The 22,689-nt window shown below is 41.6% G+C and overlaps 2 long non-coding RNA genes across 2 annotated transcripts; one reads left to right on the top strand and one right to left on the bottom strand.

Annotated features, from left to right (window-relative positions):
* The first annotated feature begins 7,835 nt into the window (after nt 1-7,835).
* Nucleotides 7,836-14,975, top strand: LOC102031417. Its single transcript, XR_004082616.1, has 4 exons — nt 7,836-7,891; nt 8,988-9,162; nt 13,519-13,638; nt 14,843-14,975. It is a non-coding gene; the product is annotated as an uncharacterized LOC102031417 (long non-coding RNA).
* Nucleotides 14,976-15,687: 712 nt separating this feature from the next.
* LOC115948848 lies at nt 15,688-22,193 on the bottom strand. The gene is made up of 4 exons (XR_004082615.1): nt 22,165-22,193; nt 21,460-21,481; nt 19,219-19,289; nt 15,688-15,849 (listed from the first exon to the last, which is right to left on the bottom strand). It is a non-coding gene; the product is annotated as an uncharacterized LOC115948848 (long non-coding RNA).
* Nucleotides 22,194-22,689: the final 496 nt, after the last annotated feature.

Below are 22,689 nucleotides of genomic sequence, written 5' to 3'. Positions count from 1 at the left end.
TTTGGTGTTGTGGAGTGCAGCGGCCAAGAGAATGAGTTGGAACAGGCAGAAGTTGCCCCACGTTCTCCTCCACCATGTGTGGTAAGTGTGTTCTAATATTCTTTTCATATATTGCATATAATGTTGTTTTCCTGGGAAGCTGTGGGAGTTGTTCATTGGGAATGGCAATGTTTTTCAATAGTTTCTCCTTCTCAGTAGGAGAAATGCTTGGAAAAAGTTGTCCTAGCCCACTGAAACCCTGAGAAATTTCCAGGCAGGTGAGATGTAGAGGCACTCACTGGGTTGTAAACTCTGATTCTCCTTTACTAAAACATTATGATATTTCTGTTCAGTGTCTACACGTGCTCAAAATGCAATTTTAGATCTTTGAAAGATTCCATTCCTCTTCCCTCCAGCAGTACCTTATAGCAGTCCCCAGGAGCAGGCTCTTCCTGCTGGCTTGGAAAGCCATTTTACCTACTGCAAACACCAATAGCCTTTGGAATAAACAGAGCTCCCAATGAGATCTGCAGGCCTTGGACCAGGTACAGCCTGCTCCAGGGTGACACAGTCACTCACCTGCTCACACACAGGGTGCACAGATGCACACTCACCTACAAAACCCTCCAAAGTCTCCACTACTGCTCAAAACCAATCAGCATAGATGAGTAAAACTACAGGGTTTTTTCATGGCTTGGCAGAAACTGCTGTAAGGACTCTCAGCATGCAATAATATTTTCCCCTTGGAGTTTGGAGACTAAGAGTTAAGAGAGCTCAAATCCTGTATTATTCTGGGCAGCTGTAAAGGAAAGTATTTTGTATTGCTGGAATTGCTGGAGCGTGTACTTTAAATTGAAAGTGCTCACCAAACTGAAGTGGTCTAAAGTGAAATTACCATGGTTGGTCACGAGCTTTAATACTTCCACTAGTTTAAACAAGGAGAGGGGAAATTAATGCTAAAAAAGACAAAAGTAACACATATACACTCAGTCTGCTATCTGCACTCTTTTAGCAGGGTGATTGTTGAACATTTTATCTATAGAAAGGGAATCAAGCCCTTGTTTCATTCCTGTAGTGTTCCAAATATTGCTTCTGCAATGATCTCTTATGTCAGTGGGACAGCTTTTGAGTTGATGTAAACTGTCAGGGGTTCCCAGGCTTTCTGGTTTTTACTGTATTGGTGACTAAGTCATTAAAGCCTAAAGCTAAAGGGAACTTCTGTGTGTAGCCACAGAGACAACATTCAAAAATATTTATAGCCAAGAATAATGCAAAAAGAGAGAGAATGAATATACAAGTGGTGGCTTAAATGCTTTTGTTGCTTTGGTTTCTCCATTTCAGCAGCTGGTATGGCTGTTAGAGTCCTTTTACATTAAGAAGAAAGGAGAGAAAGAAGAGCAGGATATCTGGGGGGAAAATAAAAGAGAAAACAAAATTGTAGCTTTTGGGACAGTAATTATTCTTTCCAAGCACAGCAATTCAAATGGGTCATAAGTGGGTGGAATGAAGATGACTGTGAAGGACTCCAGCAGATACAATGTGTGCCTGTTCTGTGATTTGCTCTAATCTCACTGCCTGTTCTGGGGAAGTGCCCCGGATGCCGCGGCTATTGCGAGTGACAGCTGTCCTTTGGTGCTGCTCCCCCGGAATGGCTGCAGGCCATCAGGTGACCAGGCCTGCTGCTCCCAATTCCTCCTTCTTCCCTCCTCCCTTCTTCTTCAGCTCAGAGCTTTCCTCTTCCTCTGTGTCATAGAAGGAGCACCAGTTATCTTTATCTACCCTCCAGTACAGGGAAAATGGTAATGCTTCATGTTTCTTTCATGGCCCGTCATAAATCTGTCACTTTGAAAAATAAAAAGATGGAGTTAAATTAATTACTTTCATATTGATTCCACTTGGCCAGATTCATTAAGCAATGCTATCCCTGCATAAACCCCCAAATACCGCTCTGGGTAAAACCTGGCAGAGAAATGCATCGGACTCATTTATATTTCATTGTTTAAGTGGTTTCCTCTGTAAATATTTCACAGATGATGTATATATTGAGGTGAATAGCGAAGCAGAAAACTTAAAAAAACCTTGACTGCAAACTTTCAGGGTTCCTGTTAGGGTAACCTTTCTTAATCAGAAAAGAACTAACAGCTCTCTCCTAGCACAAGCTGATTGGATTTGTACAAATGGTGAGTAATTACCTAAATACCAACACTTATTATACAAATACTTGGCATTAACAAACTGCATTAATTAGTAAATGGTTGCACACAAGACTCTGCTAGTGACTTACATGCCCACAAGTCTTATTATTCACATAAACCTCTATTATTTGAACCAAAATTGAACTCCTATGCCAGGATGTAGAACAGGAGAGGTGGCCATTAATTTCTTCCATGCCTCTAATACTTGACAGCAAAAGCATTAACTTACTATTTATTTATTATTATTACTGTTCCTTTACACTTGAGCTGGTTCAGAGAGACCACTGTGCTCCAAATATGTAAATTATGGAGAGAATGGAGATGGCTCAATGTAAGCAAAGCCATAGTAGCTCACCGAATAGTGACCCAGGAAGAGTCTCGTGTGGTAATTGATAGCAAAACTAAACATTAGACTTGTAATCATGCAGGGGCCATCAAAATTAATTGTATTTGAGTGCAAACTGTTGCAAAGCTTAATCTCTTCAGGGGAGGATTTGTGGAAGTGCAGTATCCTTCAGGGAACCATGCAAATCTGCATTGCAATGGCCTTTTTCCTGAGGTTTCCTCAAGGATCACAGAGAATTTATAGGGAGGCTGCATTTTTTGTAGTCACACTGCCTTTACCAGCTGCACAAATTCTTCCTTGAATGACTACATTCCACAAGAGCTATTACAGAAAATTATGAGATTCTTATTTTCATTGCCTTCAGTTGTTCTGCAGAGACAACTTGTCTCTAACAAATACCCAGAGAATGCAGGTTCCAGGAGGGAGAAGAGCCTGCATGTTTATCCTTTCCACTGAGGGTGTTTGGAAAACACTGTTACATCTGCATGCACATTGTATGCAGCTGAAGGGGAACAGTGGTTGTGATTGCAAAAGAAATATTAAAAAGAGCCTTGACTTGTTGTGCCTGTGTTGTGTGGGACTGGATACCCAAGGTCACATAGACCAGAGATTTAATTCCTGCTTTTATCTCTTCTTGTGTTGCTGCCTGGGAATTCATTACCTTTATCAATACAGAAAAATAAGCTCTTTTCTTTTAAAGCAACAGCACAGTAAAAGAAAGCAAATTGTGACCTCATTTGTTGGTAGCAGTGGTGAGATGAACTGCAGCTCTGACCTATTTCTCCAGAGTTACAATTATCTGCAGTAATGGTACCATTTTGCTTCTTAAATCCTGGATTATTGTAATTTGAGATTTAGAGAAGTTACTCTCTCTCTGCTTACAGACCTTGGTCCTTCAGGGGCAAGCCAGCATGAAGGATGAATGAATACACATGAGGGAGCAAAGGCAAGGCAGGGGATCAAGCCAGAAGGATTTGGTAATTTTCATTTTAATATTTTAGATATATATCATTTAAGAAGTTGTCTATGTAATCAATATAATTTTGTTTATTTCCATGTACATGTAAAATATATGTTTATTTTAGTGTGTATATATATATATATATATGTATACATGAAAAAATGTACTTCCCTATCCATATGTTTCCCCATATGGAATGATCTAAACTGGGGTCACATGATGAGGGGTCTGGGTTTTGTTCACTGGTCTGGCAAACTCCACTTTGCTGAGACATGATCAGCCTCTCTGTGCACTGTGGGAGTGATAAATATAAAAGACTTGAAGAAATGAAGTTCTTAGATATTCAGAACCAAACCCCTTGGCGATAGAAGTTGACACAGCTGCCTTTAAATCAATTTAATACTTGCTTAAATCAATGGAAGGAAAGTGAATTTCATTGTGTGAGGATCTGGTATTTATAATCTGATTTCATTTTTTATTTATTAGCAGTGTATACATCCTTGAAGAACCAGCTTTTTTTTCCCCCTGAGTTTTACATGTGTCTGTATCACCAAAATGAGCAGAAAATATGTTCGTGTTTTCCTCAAGTCAAATTTCCATGGTAAATTTTCCGCCTTCAGAATGTACCATAGATTCAGTGGATTCTTGGCCATGGCTGTGTTTGGTCAAAGCTGGACTCGATGGCCTTGAAGGTTTTGTCCAGCCCCAGTGATTCCACAATTCCACAGGTTTTGTTGTTTCACCGCTCAGGGTGCTGTGAGCTGCATTTGCAGCAGCGTTGTGTTGGTCCCAAACACAGAAATCGTGAGTCAGGCTCTCACCCAGCACAGGACCAGCTCTAAAACCTGAGATTTTAGCAAGAAAAACCCCAACAGACCAAACCAACCAAACCAACTCATGTCTTTTTATTTACCACTTCTTTGTGCCACATCTTCAGCTTCGTCCCGGCCCATAAACACAAAACGCATAACTCCAGGGCTCTTCCACAGTTATGCGCCACATGCTAGAAACTGAATTCCCTGTTGTCACCAAGAGCAGTGCACAGACCATTCAGGCCATGGACTTCACAGCAGTTTCACTTACTTTATTCAATCCTGCTGGTTTTCCTTCCTTCAGTCGAACAGGAAATCATTCCCTTTTTGGTCCCAGATGTACTCTGTAGAAGGTGATCACATAAAATGGCTGCTCAGGGCTGGCTTTTCCTCCAGAGCCTTTCATCTGGAGGGTATCATTGTTTTGGGTATTGTCATCTGTGTCAGGGGGATGCCACAAGCACCACCCATGGAATATGTAGATTTTGAGGAGCTCTGCCATGCCTGCAGGAGGCTGAGGTCAGGCAAGGATGAGTAAACTGCAACTGCTCTTTGTGAGGGGTCTTGTGTGTTTGAATTCCTATGAAAAGTCAGTTTTTTTGGGGGGAATGGTGTTGGCTGAGGGTTTGAGGGAGACATTCATGGCTGACACACGGGCTCAGCCTCTGCCAGCCTCGGACAGGATGCAGGGAGAGCACAAGGGTTTGGTAGAAAACAGGAGGTGCTTGGGCTGAGGCAGCTGACAAAGCTGAAAAATTGCTGCTGTTGTTTAAATTACTGTAACAAATTTTAAATCTTTCCCATCCAGGTAGCAAAGAAGGGATTGACATTGGCACTGATGGGAAGGACGTACTGCCATGGTTTGCCCAAAAATGAGACAGAACATTTTCTTTCCTCCTGAGGGATATGCATTGGAAACAGGCAAAAGGTGGGTGCCTCAAAGTCACAAGAGATGTTTGCTGTAAAAATGAGAACACACACTAAAATCTCCAGCACTAACTCTAAGAGTAAATCAAACATTTTCCTCATTCCCTAAACACAACAACTCAGCAAATGCATCTGAAAAGGCAGATGGATAATCAAGCCAGTGTTGGTTTACAGCTGTCCAGGGAATTTCAGGTACTCTTGGAATCCTGTGGCTCCTAACATGGCAGTAATGTGCATTTCTTAAATAGGACTTTCTTTAGAATTCTCTTCTTCTTTTTGTCTACATACAGGGTTTTTTGTGATAGAAGGGTATGTACATTAAGATACCTTCCACTATATGATCAGGTTGTTATGGGTATTATCATAATTAATTACTTTAATTCCCCTTAAAATATGTAACTAGTTTCAAGCTCAAGAAAATTAATAAATGGCCAATAACTAACAATTACCCAGTATAGAAATAAAATTCCTGAGAAGATCAGAAGTTGGTTATTAAGATTTCACAATGGATAAGAATCACTAGCCATGCAATAATCTAAAACATACAGACAAAAATGTGTCTTTTAGTATAGCTGTAATATAAGTACTAGTTGCCTTTTATATGATTCAGTGTTTAATATTAAAGTTTCTAGACTTTACATCAAATCCTGGATTATGAAGAGTATTCCATAGATATTTTTCAGCTGTTTATCTCTACTTTGCTACAATTGTAGTAACAGAAATTTGTTGCTACGAAAAACATAAACATGTTTGGTACAATGTAGCTTGTTTGGGTTTTTTATTATTAAAACTTAGAGATTTGTTGTGACATCGCTGCATCTTAAAACAAAAACAGATGAACTTTATAGAGTAGTAAATAGTTGATCAATTTTGAGTCAGATTTGAAAGTAAGAAATTATGGCCAAAATAGGAGAAGGTTTTAAATGCTGATTAAAACCAAATATGTTTAGAATCTGCATCCAGCTCTGCCCTCTCCTCTCTTTTTCAATGCTACTTCAAATGTTAGTCTAGGAAGAACTGGAAATAAAATTTCTCTTCACCATCTGTTATGTGACATTTGGAAGAAGTCCTTATTTGACTAGTAATGAGAGAATTAGGACCAGTTGGGCTATAAATCATTACCCTCAGGTTTACAAATCTGGTACATTTTTAAAGGTAAAACAGATAATGCCCTGTGTGGAAGGGGCCACATCCCCCAAGAAACAGAGGCTGTTCCAAGCATTCAAATACCAAACAGATGGAGGAGCCTTCTAAGGGAATATACATAGGGGAAAAAAATGCTGAGGAGTACGAGGTAAGAGGAGCTCAACAGGAGCACAGCAAGGGTTAATGACCCAGGGATTATCTGTTCCAAAACTACATGGAAGACACAACTAGGAAGAAAAGGCTTCTCCTAACACAAACATCCAGTGAGGAAATAGCATACAGCAACATGGGATTATCCCCCAAAAGATGAAATTGGAAAGGATTTCCCATCCTAATTACATCAACTTTATAAGGATCAAGTTTAGACAAAATATCCCAAAGCTCACTTGACAACTTCACAGAGGAAGGAGAAAATCCAAAACAGACCCAGATGTTGCATGTTACGGGTGACTTGATATGAATGAGTCATAGACATTATGTAAGCAAGGACAGGGAAGGAGCAGGGGAAGGTCACCCAGGAGCTCCCTGTTGTGCTGGGCACTGGGAAAACACAGAGCACGAGAGGAGCCCAAGCTCTGAGTCAAAGCTGGAGAAGTGCAGAATGCTGAGTCCAAGGGGGCGTGCCTGGGAATGGGTTTTGCCATGCACTGGGAAGGCAGTGAGAGAGGAAAATAAGTCTGGGACCACCACTGAGCTCTGGTGAGGAAGGGCTGTGGGAATGGCAGAGCAAGGCAGAAAGGAATAGCTGGGCACTCAGGGCTGGGCACAGTGTGCTCATGGGCTTCCCCTGGGGATGTGTGGTGATGAGGAAGGGAAGTGCTGCTGGGTCCTACCTGGTGGCAATGTTGTGTTAATCCAGTGCTGGTTTTAGGGGTTTGTGGTGCTGTGGTACATCAGAAGGTGATGGCTAGGCAGATGAGGAGATATGTTCTCTTTTTTGGGGCAGAAATATAGGAGGTAGATCTCGCTGACTGCAGCAGATTGTGCTTTCAACAAACGGGAACAGCCTTTGGGTAAAAAAGCTGTGAATAATTTCTGTGTCTGTTTCTGCATGCTGTGTCAGTTGCTCATAGGAGATGATTAACATGCCTCAACACTGTCACATCTGAAGGTTATACTGTGAGGGTCCCCTCTAAATCCCCACTTCCCACACATTGTCATTGTATTGCAAAGGTTTCATATTGCTAGAATTTCATGCCTCCTTGGTGTTTCTCTTAGGCAGCTCCTCTAAGCACTGACTCGTCTTTCTTCTCACAGTAGCCAACTGACTCCAGTTCCTCTCAGCCAACCAACCCACTCTTTTTAACTCTCTTCTTATTATTGGCTACAGCTGTGGCCTGTTAAAGTCAGGCCTGCTCCTAATCTTTAATAATTAACCCTGCTGCAACTCCTTAAGGGGTAAGATTACTTTCTATACTACCTGTATTTTCTTATATTGTATCCCCCTACACACACACCCACACACACCTAGGGCACAGGAATTTCTCTGTTTTTAGGAGTGCAGCAGGCACCCTGGCTGTAAGAGGTGAGTGTGTACAATCTGTTACGGTACATGAGATACACTCTGTACCCCATGGGAGTGGAAATAGAAGGTGGTTTTTCTCCAGACATCCAAAGGGAACATTCTGCCTCAGCTGTGGCTCTCCTCTTTCCATCCTTTCTATGGATTTTATTTGCTTGCCCACTGGAGAAAAGGAATAGGTAAGAAAAGCCTAATTGAGGCAAGATTAATTCAGTTCCACTGAGAATAACGGAAAGATTTATTCTCTCCCTCCCTTCTACACATGTCTTGCTGTGGACTCTGCCTCGCCTAACATATGTACCTTTATCCATTTACTTCCTGCTGGTCACCTGGGAGAAGCCTTTCTCCTGGAATTTATTGCCTTGGCTTCCTTGTTTCTGTCCATGCTCATAGTAAGATGTAGTGAATGCTCATGTATTTGTCTTATTCTCAGATGTGACTGAAAGGGATTTATCTATGCTGAAAAATATGTACTTTTGGCTTGGTGCAGCCAGGAGTTACCGTAAAGAAAACGTTAAAGAAATTGGAGCCTCTGAGCTGGCAAGAATGTAAAGCTTTGAAAGAGTGGGCCCCAGAGGAACTGCTGAAATAAAGCATCAAGTTCTGTAGGAATGGGCAGCCTTGGGATGCTGCTCCGTGCTTTTCTTGCTGTGAGCCTGCTCTCACCTTGGGCTGACAGTGTTAGCAGGTGCTGGAGGAAGGAAATGCTTCCTTTAAATACTTGCTTGATGAAAGGCTGGAGAGGAGACCAAGGGAATGTGGCAGCACAATTTAATTGATGTGTAATTGACTCGGGCAAGGGGAAGGAGGATGGGCCAAGCCCTGTGTGATGTGTGTTCTTGCTAAACTCGTCCTTGAGACTGGCAGACAGAAAGTCCTTTACAGCTCTTTCTGGAAAGAACAGGTTTGAAGGTCACCCTGTGGCATCACTGTAATATTTTACCCAGAAAAGAAGCATCTTTACCCAACTGTCAGACTCTCAAACCTATCATTGGCATTAATAAGCTTCAAACAGGCTCTGGGCCTTTTTCCCCAGCAGCTGCATTTACTGAAATTGTCTATACTTTTCTATATTCAAAATGTCATTTTCACTTTTCAGTAGAGGAAGGCAGCTGTCCTTTGCTTCTTCATGTACAGCCTGCCCTTGACATTTTACTACTTCACATCTTGCCAAACACAAAACTCCTGAAACAAAGTGCTTTTGGGGTGGTGTGAGTGATGCTCCTGCTTCCCACACTGCTCCAAAGCTGCCACGGACAGCATGGGGACCAAAGGTACATTTGAAAAGCTCTCAGTGTTTCAGCTCTGCTTGCCAAATGAATCTTTCCACACCTTCTGCTTCCCTTTCTTTAAAGTGCAAGTTTTCACTTAGAGTCACTGCTGTCACCTTTTCCTTCTTCTCTTAGCCCATGCCTGGGAATGAAGGGAATGCTGTTGAACAGAGCAAGGAAATGAAAACAGCAATATTTATATTGCTGTACTGTGGCTTTCATTTCCTTCAAAGCCAGGCTGCTTTTTAACCTGCAGTTCTCTTTTTTTAGCCCAGACTTGTGGTTTTGGGGGCATCTACTCAAAGTGTTTTTATTAAGTTCTCAATTGTCACTTCCTTCAGTTTAATTCTATTTTCTCTCACACCTCATGTTCCTTAAAATTGGTTTTGGCTTGTGGAACTGTCTCTTAAACACCAACTAAAATATACTGTTATTTAGTGCTGGAAATGGCTTCTTGTGTTTGGGGACTCCTCTGTAATTTGTAGAAATCCTGAGGTTGTTTCAGCAGTAGAGGCCTGAGGCTGCCATCAAACTACAGGTTTGTTCCTCCACTTAGTGCTCAAGGATGTTCTTGTTGAAAAAATTGAGGGTCAATTCCTCTTTGTGCTTCAATTTGTAGAGCTGTGTTCAAGACAGTGAGTGTCCAGTTTGTTGTCATCGTGATTACCCACGTTTTTTATATGTCCTGATATTACTTCCCTTTTACCCATTTGCTTCTGGCTCCAAGCAGTAATTTAACATTTTAATTTATAAAGAATAAAACCAACCAAACCAACCCCCAAACACCACCAGACGCCAGTGCTGGTAGCTCAGATGGATACAGGCTAAACAATATAAAATTCCTTGTGTTATTACTTCTCCACTGCAATAGACTTAAATTACATCTTTCCTTTTGTTAAGCAGCTCCTAGAGGTTTCTCTTGCCATCTTGACTCCTGCTAAGTTAGTTCTGCCTTCTCTTTACTGTTTTTACTTTTCCCTTCTGCATCAGTTTAAGGGTCTCCTTACCAGTGTACCCTTGGCTCACCACAGCATGAGAACTATCCAAGATGCCTTTAACCTGCTTACACAGCCAGTGGGGCACTTCTGGATTTCCTCTTTGCCTATTTCTAGGATTTCTTTTAGGATCCTGAAACCAAGCCAGGGGAGCAAACTGGGCTTGTGCATCTCTTCACTGCCTTCAGAACTCCTATTAGTCAGTTGATATGTGCACTGAACTAATTTTCTACCATTTATTTGTTTCCCTGTGTGAGCACACTGATCACATTTAATGCCTTTTTGGGGAAGGGAAATGAGATGGTAATTTGGGAGTTATTTCTGAACAATGATGTTCATTTTAAATAAGAAAACTCTGTTGCTGCAAGGCGCTAACAATTGTTTTCACCTCAGGAATAGTCAGTAGTATTTGAAAGTGATTTCCACTGATCCATCTCCAAATGAAGAAGTGCCATTTCTCCTCTCAATCTGAGGTCAATGCAGAGAATTTATCTTAATCTCTTTATCTGAGCCATCCATCCTCCCAGACTAATAGTTGCAATCAGGCAGTGGGCAGGACACAGATAGCCCTGGGGGGTTGTGGTGACTGTGACTTAGCAATTTCACAGCAATTTTACTGCAAGACAGGTCACCAAGAGACATTTTAACCTCAGCAATTATTTTTCACAATGCCAATGACATCATGAAAGGAGCCAGAAAAGAATTCCTTTGGACAATTATAAGCAGAGATTGCTCTTGCCCCTGATATTTATGGGGTGCCAGCCATCAGGAGAGGTTATATGGGTCTCCAGAGCAACCCTGCCAAAACCTCGGAGAAGTTCCAAAATGGCAATAATTCCTGATTTCATTGTGTATGGCTAATTGTTTTTCCTGAAAGAAAAGCTCATGTTTGGCAGGATCCTTTGTAACAAGAAGATAGCAAAGGTTGTAAATCCCTGGACAGCTATTACTGCACAATCAGACGTGGTAACTCATGTCTATCTCCCCTGGAAACACAGTAATGTGCTGCTAAAATCAGGGAAAAAGTGGGATTTGGGGCCTTTATGAGCTGCACAGAGAATCCTTAGACTGTTTTTAAGAAATAGAGCAGTATGATATTGATCAGTATATGTATGTGCAATATGTGTGCAGTGGAGTGATCTGTAAGTTTGCTAATGCAAAATACACTACATAGAATGCATTTTTTAAAGCACAATAGGGACAGAAACACAACTGTTTCCCACAGAAGCAAATTATTTCTATCACTGTATACAAATGAGCACAGGTAAGAGGAAAAAAGTTGATAAATCAAATACCTGGTGTACTCTACTCAACCAGTGTTCCAACCCAAACTTTCTCTTCTCTCATGGACAGGGAGGGAGTCTCCTCTTTTGGATAAAATCCCAGCTAAATCTTGGCTGTCTCTAGTTGGGTGTCTGAGCATCTAGTTTCCTTATCACTTGGAAACAACTATTTTGAGATGGGCTTGACTTTGTCTTACTCAGATGATGGTTAAATGGGACTTGTGGTGCCAGAATTTATCACAGTAGATATAGTATTTTTTTTCTATTTTAAGCAAGCATAGAGAAGGGCTGATGAGATGTCCCCCAAATAATAATTATAACCTGATTTAGACATGTAATTTTAAGTAATAGGTAGAAGTTGGCTTTACCATATTTAAAAAAGAGAAAGTCCAATCTGAAAAGCTGCCAGGGGGATGGAACAGCCTGATCTGAACAGCTCTGAACAGCCATTCAAGGATGACACGGAAAAGAAAAACCTGTCTTCTGATCAGAGCTCGAAACCAAGGACTGAGAGAGGATGCAGCTGCACTCTGAACACACAAATGGTATTAACAGCATTTGGGGACAAGCTTAATGGAAATTAAAGGATAACAGTGGAGCTGAACAAATGGCTCCAAGCTGAAAATGGGTATGTGTGGGCTGGCTACCAAGCAAAGTTTTCTAACTGATAATGTTGTATTGGCTTGGAGTAGAATTTTAATCTGATTAGCAGAGCAAGGCAAGAGGGCAAGCTGCCCATAATATAGATGGCTGATATGGCCCAGAAACATCCTTCTGGTCCTATGTGTTCAATTCCTGTATGCCTACAAAAAAGACAGGGCCTGTGGGCAGGCTGAGCTGTAAAGGAATCAAGTGAAAAAATGGCAAAGAAAACCAAGTAGCTCGTAAATTCCGTATCGAGATTTTCTGTTGCCTCAAATGTTGTCATTCACTTTGCAGTTCCATAGATTCAACCCTTTCTGTTCCTATCAATCTGTTTAAAAAGAAGTGAACTTGCAAATGCTCAGTTAGGCACGTGCATCTGTAAACTAATTAAAGATGGAACAGTGAGCAAAGACATCTTCACTGGTCCAGGATCTCCTGTGGAGCACTTTCATTCCCTATTACTGTTTTCCTGAATGACCTCTTCAGTTTTCATGATTCCCAGGTAGTTGCCAGGCTCTCAGCTAACTGTCCAGAAGGCCTGGGCTGGAAAGGCAGCAATCAATGCCAGGCAGGGCTATCCCAGGCCCCCCTAACCCAGCAGCTCCTTGGGGGGAGCTCATTTCCTGCTGGCAGCACTGGCACACTGTCAGGGCTGGCACAGTCAGGGGGTCAGCAGGCGCCTGTGCCTGTCTCCCTTCAGACACCAGCCCAGCTCTCTGTGCAGCCACCTCTGCAAACTCCTGGAGAAGAGCAACTACTCACTTCTCCGCGTTCCTTTCTTGCCTCCTGTTCAGTCATTATGCAAATGGGGAGGTACTTCTACCTTCAATCTCCCCAGTTCCTTGTTACTCCATTCACTTAGCTTAGTGTAACCTCAGTTTTCAACTTGAGAAAGATTTCAGCTGACAGGCATTATTTATAATGCTCATAACTTCAACTGTGGCATTTGCTTATAAATAATTTGTATAAAAGCATATGCTTTCCTTTTATAGAGACACAGGAGATAATTCCATTACCAGTAGTTCAGTTATTAAACATATTCATCCACCTTAAAAAAAAAAAAAAGAGTCTGAAAGGCAGAGCAAATATGCTCTACTGAGGAAAAATGTTTGGGACTGATATTCACAATCCCTGCTTGCTAAGAAAAGCACACTATGAGAAAGTGTCTCAACCACATGTCTTTTTCACACCAGAAACTTGTAATGTTTCTAGGGGCTCCCCAAAATTGGCATAATTAAGAAAACCCCAGTGCATTACTTGTACTTGATGATTTTAATATTTTTAACTTCTTTTTTTTTTTCTTTGAAAAAAGATGAGTAAACCTTGACTGCAGGTAGAGCAGAGACCTGCATAGAACCACTTCACTTTAATCATTTAGAAAATACCTTTTCCTTGTATCAGAGTCTTCAAGGTCAAGTAGATGTCTTATTTTTCAGCTGAGATTGGGAAGGTGATGAGAGAAACAATACAACCAGAACCCTGTCTCCACAATCTGAAGTAAAGAAGAAATCTTACATCATGGATAAACTAATTTTTCTGCTGCTGATGGATGAAGGGTGAGTTTATGCATGAGCTATTGCTGTTTATAGTTCCAGGGATGCTAAATTACAAATGCAGATGAGGGCTTTATTTTAACGCTTGGGAAACAGCTTTCTGAACCCTTTGGCAGGGCTGTTGAACTAAACACAAAGCTTTTATCTCTCTGAATCTCTCAGGGCATATTAATCCTTCACTTAGAGGTTTGTCAGATGAAAAGCTGTTTGAATAGTTTGATATTTTTTTGATTGTGGCTGGATTGTATTGGTGCAGGGTACAGATCATATAAAGCCAGAGTCAGGAGTCCCAGAAAGCTCCTGCTGGGAGAGACCAGGGCTGGAGGAACCGGTGATTTGACAGCCCCGTGTTTCTTATGCTCTTAGGCTTGTTGGATCCTACAAATCCTTACTTACCAAGCAATCTTCTCCCATGTAAGTAGCTTTGAGCACTCAGGAAATACAGGAATCTTTATCTGAGCATCAGAGCCACGTTTGCTATGAAACAAAATAGGTCACAGTCATTTTTCTGTAAGGCTTTCACTCGACAGACCCACACCAAAGGTGAGCTAGTTTGTGGGGTTGGAGGGGAAGCCTGCTTTTCTTTGCCAAGTCCTTTGCCAGCCATTCTTAAAGCTGATCCTAGCCAGTTATTCTACACAGAAAGGACACTCATTTTTTCAGCAAAGTGGGAGAATAGCAGCCTAATTTAATGCAATCCCTGCAATGTCTCTTTTGAAGCTCAGACAGGATTCAGAGATGTTCAGCCTGTTCCAGTTCTGAATGTCTTACTGAGTTTTGAAAAACTATTACTCAAATTTTCCTTTGATTTTAACTTAGTTTTTTCCTCCCATTTTTCTATAAAATTTGTCAAAACCAAGGCAATATCTTTGAAAGTGTTTCTTTCAGAAAGAAAACTTGATTGTTGTTTTCTACCTAGTTCTGAAATCAAGCACACAGAAATACCCACTCCTATCTACCTAATTAAGGTGTCCAGGGCATCTACACTGGAGCACAGACACTTGCATGTATATACCTAGCAAAAACTAACAGTAAGGTTAGGACTAAGTCTTTTGTCCTTGGGTGTGTATGGCAGCCATCTTGACATCTTCAGTGTCATGCTTTTTATAAGCTACAAGAACATAAAATCTGGTGGGTGGTTGGTTGATGATTTGTGATCATGGTGACTCTGGAAATCTCTTTCCTCTTGTTTTTTTTTTTTCCCCAGGGAGGACATACAACTGTAGGACAAGTACAGAGGGCTGAAGGACAATTATGTCAACAAGGAAGCAATGCAGGAACAGAACCCTGAATCAATATTCAGTCAGACCCTTTAATTATGCAGCTCATTTTGTACCAATGTAAGTAAATCCTTAATTCTGAAGCAACTTGTGCCTAGGGGAAAGGAGTGCAAGAGCCTTTGGTATCCCCACAGATAGCCCCTGATGGGAATCATGATACAGTGAAGAGAGGTAAAACCTTAACCAGTCTGGAATTCAGGAGCAGTGGAGGCACCCAAGGAGAAGAGAATATGGACCTCAGGAGAAGAAATTATTTTAGAGACATGTGTAGATATATATAAAGGGAGATTTGACCCATGTTTTTATCAGGTGAGAGATCCAATATAAAAGGAAGTCACTGTGGTAAAGAATGTAAGGTTGTCATCAGGCCACAGAAAATCTCTTCACAAATTCTTTATTTCCACGTTGGAGTTCAGGAACAGAGGAATGTAAGATCAAACCAGCTCACATGCTGCAACACTTAAAGTAGCCTATTTTAAAAATAGAAATCAGATCTGATCTCTCTTTGGAAGTAAAAAAAAGTATTGTGCAGAAAGTTACAAGAAGTTCTGGATCAGATTATGTGGTCAGCAGCCTAAGTGGCTTAAAGTGATCAAAACTCCAGTAAAAAAAAAAGTCTTTCAAAAGACTGTTCAGATTGCTCTGGGTATTTTTGTTTGAGTGGTCACAGCGTGAGCAACACCCAGCCCAGAGCAGCTGAAATGGAGGAGCAGATCAGCACACCATGGGGTGAAACACCGCTGTCACTGGAGAGTGAATTACAGCCTGTCAGTCAGTGAAAGGTGACAGCAAATTACAGACACTGTGCCGAAGGAAAAGACTCCAAGGGGCTTCTGGCTTGGAGCCCACCTTGGTGGGAGCTGTGTCTCTGTCTGGGATGCACACAGGATGTCCTCACTGGCTTGAAGGGGTGGTTCTCCGGGCTGAGCATCTCCTGGGAGTCAGGAAAAGCAGAGAGCAGTGCAAGAGGCAGCAGCCTGGCAGCTAATAAACAGCAAATTACTCTGCATCTCATAAATCTCCACCAAGTCCATTTATTCTCCTCTGAGAATGAATAACTAATGAGAAGCCTCCTCTTGCCAGTTATTGTAGCACTGCACAGAGCGGGTTGGATGTGGAGCTGCTATTAATAGCACTGAACGAGCTGCTAATTGGGCAGTTATGTAATGGCTTTGTTATGAAACCTAGTTTGGGTTTGACACCTTCTGTTTGCTAAAAACAACAGTAAAACCCCCAAACAAACCCAGGGTTAGCAGTGTGTGACATGAAATAAAGGCTGAATAATTACCAATGTTTCAAAATTCAAATAGAATTAAAAAGGGGGGGAAAATCAATTTGTTTCTCTGGATTGCAGCAGAAGTGAGCTGGAAGAGAATCATACCACAGATCTGCTGTTCAAAGGGATACTTCAAAGTAACTTTCTCTAATACCTGCCCTGCAAATGCTGACAAAAATCCTCCAAGCGACCTGTTTCTGCAACTTGTGAAGTCTCAGAAAGTATATCTGTAATTTAAAAAAGTTGTGCTTTGAATGAGCACAGACAGAACATATTTGAAGGAGAAAGAAGGACCAGAAAATGCCTGTGTGACACACTCTGGTACAAATCGTGCGCGAGGATGAGGCACGAATCTCTGCTCTTGTAAGTGACAGTAGATAACCTATAGAGTTTGACATTTTTGAAGTAACTTATTAAAAAAAAAAGGGAGAGAAACAGGTGGGAATGCCATTTTGTTCCCTGCTATAGAGAAGGAGAGAAGATTGCAGTGCATTAGGAGGGAAGCTTTTATCCACGGTGGCCCTTTGGAGTGGCTCTGTCCCTTGTTACTCTGAAGGCTGGGCATCACTGATGCAATTTACAGCCTTGGGAGCTGCTACTCCTGGTGACACCCAGCTCCTGTCCCCTGCTTGTCAGGTGCTTCTCCTCTGCATACACCAAAGACAGCAGCATTCAGAGCCTGCAAGAAGGAACCCTACAGATGTTGATAGTTGTATGTACGGTGTTGTAATACTGATAGAAATGAAAATTCCTGTGAAGTGAAAATCAGCACTATGCCAGCGGTTGTTGTTTGATCAGTGTTATCCATAATCTTTTGGTGCTGGGGGAGATCAAGGCTGTCACTTCAGAAGGAGCCCACAAACCATCCAAAGAACACTTCATCTGTCTGTTTACAAATATACATCCTCGCCCTTGTGCAGAGAAGCACGTGGAATTTGCCTCCAGCTGAGTCACTTTACATTTCAGGAAACTGGGCACAGGTACTACACTCAGCTCTGCAGAGTTATTTCCCACTGTCCAGGTGATGATAAACCCCCTGGTTTATCCAGCATGGTAGATGAGAAAGCTTTTATTCCAATAAAAGAAAACTCCACTTAGTTCCTTCATTACTGAAGTGCCCAGAGGAGGCAGCCAAAGGGCTCACAGAGACTGGATGCACAATGTCCCAGCAGCACGGTAATTGCAGCCAGCATGGCTAAAAAGCGGTGATAATTTAGGGTTCAGCAAGTGTTGAAGGGAATAAGACTGGAAATTGGGTGGTCCAGATGGCTCCCACATGAATCCACTTAATTATCAAGATCTAGAATCTCTTGTCCATTTTATGTGTGTGTGTGTGTGTATGTATCAGTGTGCAGAAATACATATAGACACTATTTACTTCATTAGGATATTTTGGAATTACCATGTGGCAAATAATAGAAGGATCTTCTCCTAAAATAACATCAGCAACCTTCCCTACTCCTACACATGAGCTGAAAGGAGTTTCCTCCTCAGTGCATGTTTTCAGTGGTAGTACAGCTTGTTTGTGTTGTTACTGCTCTTCTGTAACCTCACGTGTGGGAGCAGGAGGAGGCACCCAGCAGCTCCCAGGAGTGGTAACTGTTCCATATTTCTGCTGTGGTGGTGCTGGAGGGATCCCATGGAATGAATACAAAAATACAAACTTTGACAGAGTTCAAACTTAATCCACAGTCCTATGATTGCTTAATTCTCAGTTTTTCTGAATTTATACTGGTATAAAAGTGTGCCTTTGCAATACTTCAAAACTTCTAAAACACTTTAAACCCCATATAAATCTTTAACTGTTGTTTACATTTTAAAACCCTTAAAATACTTTGAAATGTCCTTTAAATGATATTTCAATATGGGAATAATATTTTCCTGTGTCTGATATAATTTTTTCCCTCTGTGATATTGTTTTTTGCACCCTTTGCATTGCCTGCCTGCAGTGATGGTACATCTACTACAATTCCCTGTGTATCCTGCTGATCCTTGTTTTTCCCAAGATAAGGCAACCCAAGCCTTCTTGTTGGTGAGTGCATGTAACTAATGTGTGTCTATTGTCTGCTAATACCTGTTGCCATTTCCTGCTGGATTGATATTTCATTTTGTATCCCAACCACACTTTAATTGATCTCTGGCAAATGGTTCTCTAATGGAGAAACAGAAAAGCTATTTCTCTTCAGGGATATTATCTAGGAAGTACCATATTTTTGTTTCCTCTGGATTCTACCAAGTTTCTTTTTTTCTTTTTAATAAATGGAAAGACCTCTCTGTAGTAAAGAATAAAAAAAAATTCTAGGTAGAAATCAGGATGGGAAAGGAGTTTCTGTCAGCTGGAGAAGATGGTGTTTATTTCACTCACCTGACCCAAATGTAAACCAGAAGCAAACACTTTGCACGTTCATGTGTGTCTGGGGAGGATGTAGGCAGAGAACTTACGGAACTGAGAATGGTGTAGAGCTCATTACAGCAGCCCTTGGCACCATGAAAGCAGAGGGAGCAAGACATAGGACAACAAGAAACGGCTTCAAGTTGCACCAGAAGAGGTTTAGGTTAAATATTAGGAAATTTTTTTTTCATCAAAAAGCTTGTCCATCCCTGGCACAGGTTACCCAGAGAAGTGTTGGAGTCACTATCCCTGTAGAAAAGACAGGTAGGTGTGGTGATTAGGGACATGGTTTGGAAGTTGTGCATATCTTTATTCTTACGTCTGTTTTATTCTTGCCATGAGCACTCCCTGCTGTCTGGGTCATGAAACCAGCTGCTGCATTTCTCCTCTACTTAGGTTTAAAACCTCCACAGTCTCACAACTGTGGTTTTTTTAAAACTCAGCTTCTTTCCAGTCAACAGTGTCTCATATGCACTGGTTTCTTTAAGATCTTCTCCTTTTCTGACCGAGTCTTTTGTCTTCCATCTGTCCAAACTTTTGTCATTAAAATATTTCCCTTTTCTCATCTCCCTGACCATGTTCCCCTATCTAAAATTTCAACACTGACTTATTTCCCCCAAAAAATTCCAGCCTACCTCTTTATCAGTTCTGGTTAACTCTGCTCCCTCCTCTTGGAAAGCCTTTTCATCTCCAGTGCTGGCAATGCCTGTGGATGGAAGCAGGGGGTGTTGTTATTAATTTCCTTCTTCAGCTTCCTTCATTGAAAGGATGCTCCAAATCTAAAACATGTGGTAGATCAAATTACAGTCACCTCTCACATTTTTCTTTTAGGAAATGCCTGGAAGTGTTTACAAAGCACTCACCAAAAGCATTCAGAAGGAAGGCTGGGCACAATTTCAGTGCTGGCATGCCAATGTGGGCTCCAGTGTTTCCTGCTTCCCTTGCAGCCCTGGCAGCCTCTATGGAGTTTGTCAGCCAAGATCACACTTAGTTCCTCACCTTGATGGTATTGAGGTTGTCACAGCCAGCTTTTCCATATGCAGATCTTTCTCTTGGGTTTGCATGGCAAGGTAATATTAAAATGAGTCCTGCCAGGCCAGAGAAATGCACATATTTCCCAGAGTCTCCCACTACTGAACCAGAAGTAACAAACGCCTGGGAACTCTGGAAGGGGAGCCATTTATGCTTTCTCAGTCAGCCAGTCACACAGGGTTCAAGACTGGTGCTCAAACTTGTAGAAATCATAGAATCATGGAATCACAGAATGGTTTGGGTTGGAGGGGATCTCAAAGCTCATCTCATTCCAAACTCCTGCCGTGGGCAGGGACACCTTCCATAGACCACATTGCTCCAAGCCCCAGGAAACAGCTTTGATTCACAGCTTGAAATTTTTTTTTTAGTAATGTTTATATTTCAAATCCATGTCATGAAAGCGAGTGGTAAAAGGTCTTATTCATGGAGTGTTACTGACTCTAATTGCTTGTAAAAAGAACTGTGTAAACAATGGAATATTTTGTTTGCTAAGAATTCATTAAAAATTACTCAGCTCAAAATAACCAGGACAAGTGCATTAAAAAGAAATCACTCTCTTCAAAAACATTATTTTAAAGGAGTATTCTTAATTAAGAATACTCCAATATAAAAAAAAATTAGAGAAGAAAAATGTATTCTTCAAAATTCTGAGATGAAACTTGAATCCTATCAGAGCATTCCTTGTTTCTTTCCAGTGCAAACAAATGAAAACATCTGTTTTGCTCAAGCCTGTATTTTTGTCCTTGCCCCACACAGAAAGATAAAAAATAAGGCATTAATTTTTCATTTTTTCTCCCTGTGGTGCTTCCAGAGGCTGGAGTTAAGTGGCCAGCAATGCCTCCCAGCCTGTCAGGAGTAATGCTTTTTTAGGCCAGAGAGAACCTTTGGTCTCCTGCATAGCAAGAGCATGACAGAATCACTGAGCTATCAAATCAGTTATTCTGCCAACATCTTCCTGGTTGACTTAGGAGTGAATTAACCCCACCTCAGAGTGCTCCAGCAGCAGAGGCAGAGAGCACACACACTGCCCTGCTCAGGCTGCAGGGTGCTTGCCACAAGTGTCACTCATGGAGAAATAATTCCTTTCCTTTGGGGAACCTTCAAGGAGCTACGTGGTGGGACAGCAGCAGCGAGAGAGCTTCTCCAGGGGGAGGAAAGAAGCCCTGGGACAGCTGCAGCAGCTCCACCATGGATCTCCACCACCCACCAGAGGGACTGGCAGCAGCTTCTGGAGTCAGCACTGGTCCCATGGGAGGTGGTGCTGAGGGAGCTGCTCCAGAAGAAGGACTTGGGATGGGCTTTAGGGCACCCTCATCACTTGGAAAGGAGGGAGTGAGTCTCTGGCACGATGTCACTGGTCCTTCTGCCCTCCAGAAGCTTTGATAAATAAAGTCCAGGAGCTCCAGTGAGAAAATAAGAGAGGTGCAACATGTGGTGCAGCAGAGAATTCCACACTGACCTAAATCTGTGCCTCCAGTTCCAGCTGTTCCAGTGAACTGCAAACCCATGCATTTTCTGTGTGATTTCTCCCAGTTCATCCTCTTTTTTTCCCCTGTTCCTGGTTTCCACAGACAATTTTGGTCTTTTCATTGCTTTACTGCTCCAGTGCTGCCCATTAGTTTCCCCAAGTGCTTTGCCCTAGGAATATGTGCAGCCCTGGGGAGGACTGAGATTTCTGTTAAAGACCTTCTGCTCATAAAGTGAGTATTTATCTAAACCCCAGATTCCTCAGGTGTTCTGGGCATTTCCTGCCCAGGCCTCTACTGTCAGGGGCTGTGGCACGTGGTCACAAATTAAACATACATCATTCCTAAAAGCCCTCAAAATGAGCAGTACACACTGACCTCTTGGAAGCTCTCTTGACTCCTGCAAAACATAAGAAAATTGAAAATCCGTACTTGCAAGGTCAGAAATAAAACAAAAACCTCACTTCAGCTGTCTAAAGCCATACAAAGACCCTACTGAATAGCAAACTCTTAAAGTAAATACTATTTCCTTTGCCACAATAAATGTTTCAGTACAAAGTTGAATATATAATTCATTCCACTTATCTGTAACATTTTGTTAAACTTCAGGAATTTTAAGTGAACGACTTCAGTTTCTTAGAGGCTTGAGCTGCTCTCTTGAAAACCTTTTGGAGAAGAAAAATATGCCCTGGGATGGCTTTGAAGCATTTTTTTGGTTCATTGTTGAGACCTGACGTTTTCCAACAGCAGATAAATTGTTTCTGTGGCCTTAATGGAAATCTGAAGCTCTACCCAGCATTTAGAATTTCTCCTCATGGACCAGATCCTTGGCTGCCATCCTGCCTGCTTTGGTCTGCTCAGGAGGAATTTGGGGAATGTACCAAATGTTTAAACTGCAGCTACAAATTCAGGTTTTCTTCAGCTCAAGAGGGAACTACAATTAAGACATGATTGTTGTAAGGAGAAAAAACCCTCTCAGCTGAAGTGTTTCCAAGCTACTCATCAGTTCCCTAGTGTTCCTCTTACAGAAATTAATCTAGTCCTGTGATATCAATCTTGTAAACAAATACTTTCTTTACTTACCTCCTGTTATAAAATTCATGCTTGATATTTCTCTAGGAACTCCTTGGCCCGTTCTTGTCTTCTTTTAGATTGGGGAATGTGAAAAAAAAAAAAAAGTTAAACAAATCTCAGTTTGGATCACTCATCCTTATAATGACTTAAAAAAACCCACAAAAACATCAACAAGAAAGTGAATTGAAATAGAATTTAATATTTTCTTCTAAATATTTTTAAAATTAAATAATAACTGTATGGCACAGCAGGAGCAGATACTTGGTCCAAATGCTTGTTCTCAGAATATACCATGAGGGAAGAAGTGATGTAGTGCCAGGGGAATAGGTTTCATTTTCTCGTGTCTGTGTACATGTGGATGAGGAACCTGGCAGCCAGGTCCTGTTAAATACAGGGGTTCAGCACTGCTGATTGAGTTACCCGTGCAAGTGTTATACCCAGGGATGCACAACTTCCATGTTACTTTTTAGTTTGAGGGGATTTGGAAATGTGCTGCTTCTCCAAGTGCCTGTAATGCACGTTCCCTTCCTGGAG

This window comes from Geospiza fortis, unplaced genomic scaffold (assembly GCF_000277835.1).
Source record: "Geospiza fortis unplaced genomic scaffold, GeoFor_1.0 scaffold896, whole genome shotgun sequence".
Classification (NCBI taxonomy): domain Eukaryota; kingdom Metazoa; phylum Chordata; class Aves; order Passeriformes; family Thraupidae; genus Geospiza; species Geospiza fortis.
The sequence above is the reverse complement of the archived record's forward strand: the minus strand, read 5'-3'. Positions and strand labels throughout refer to the sequence as shown.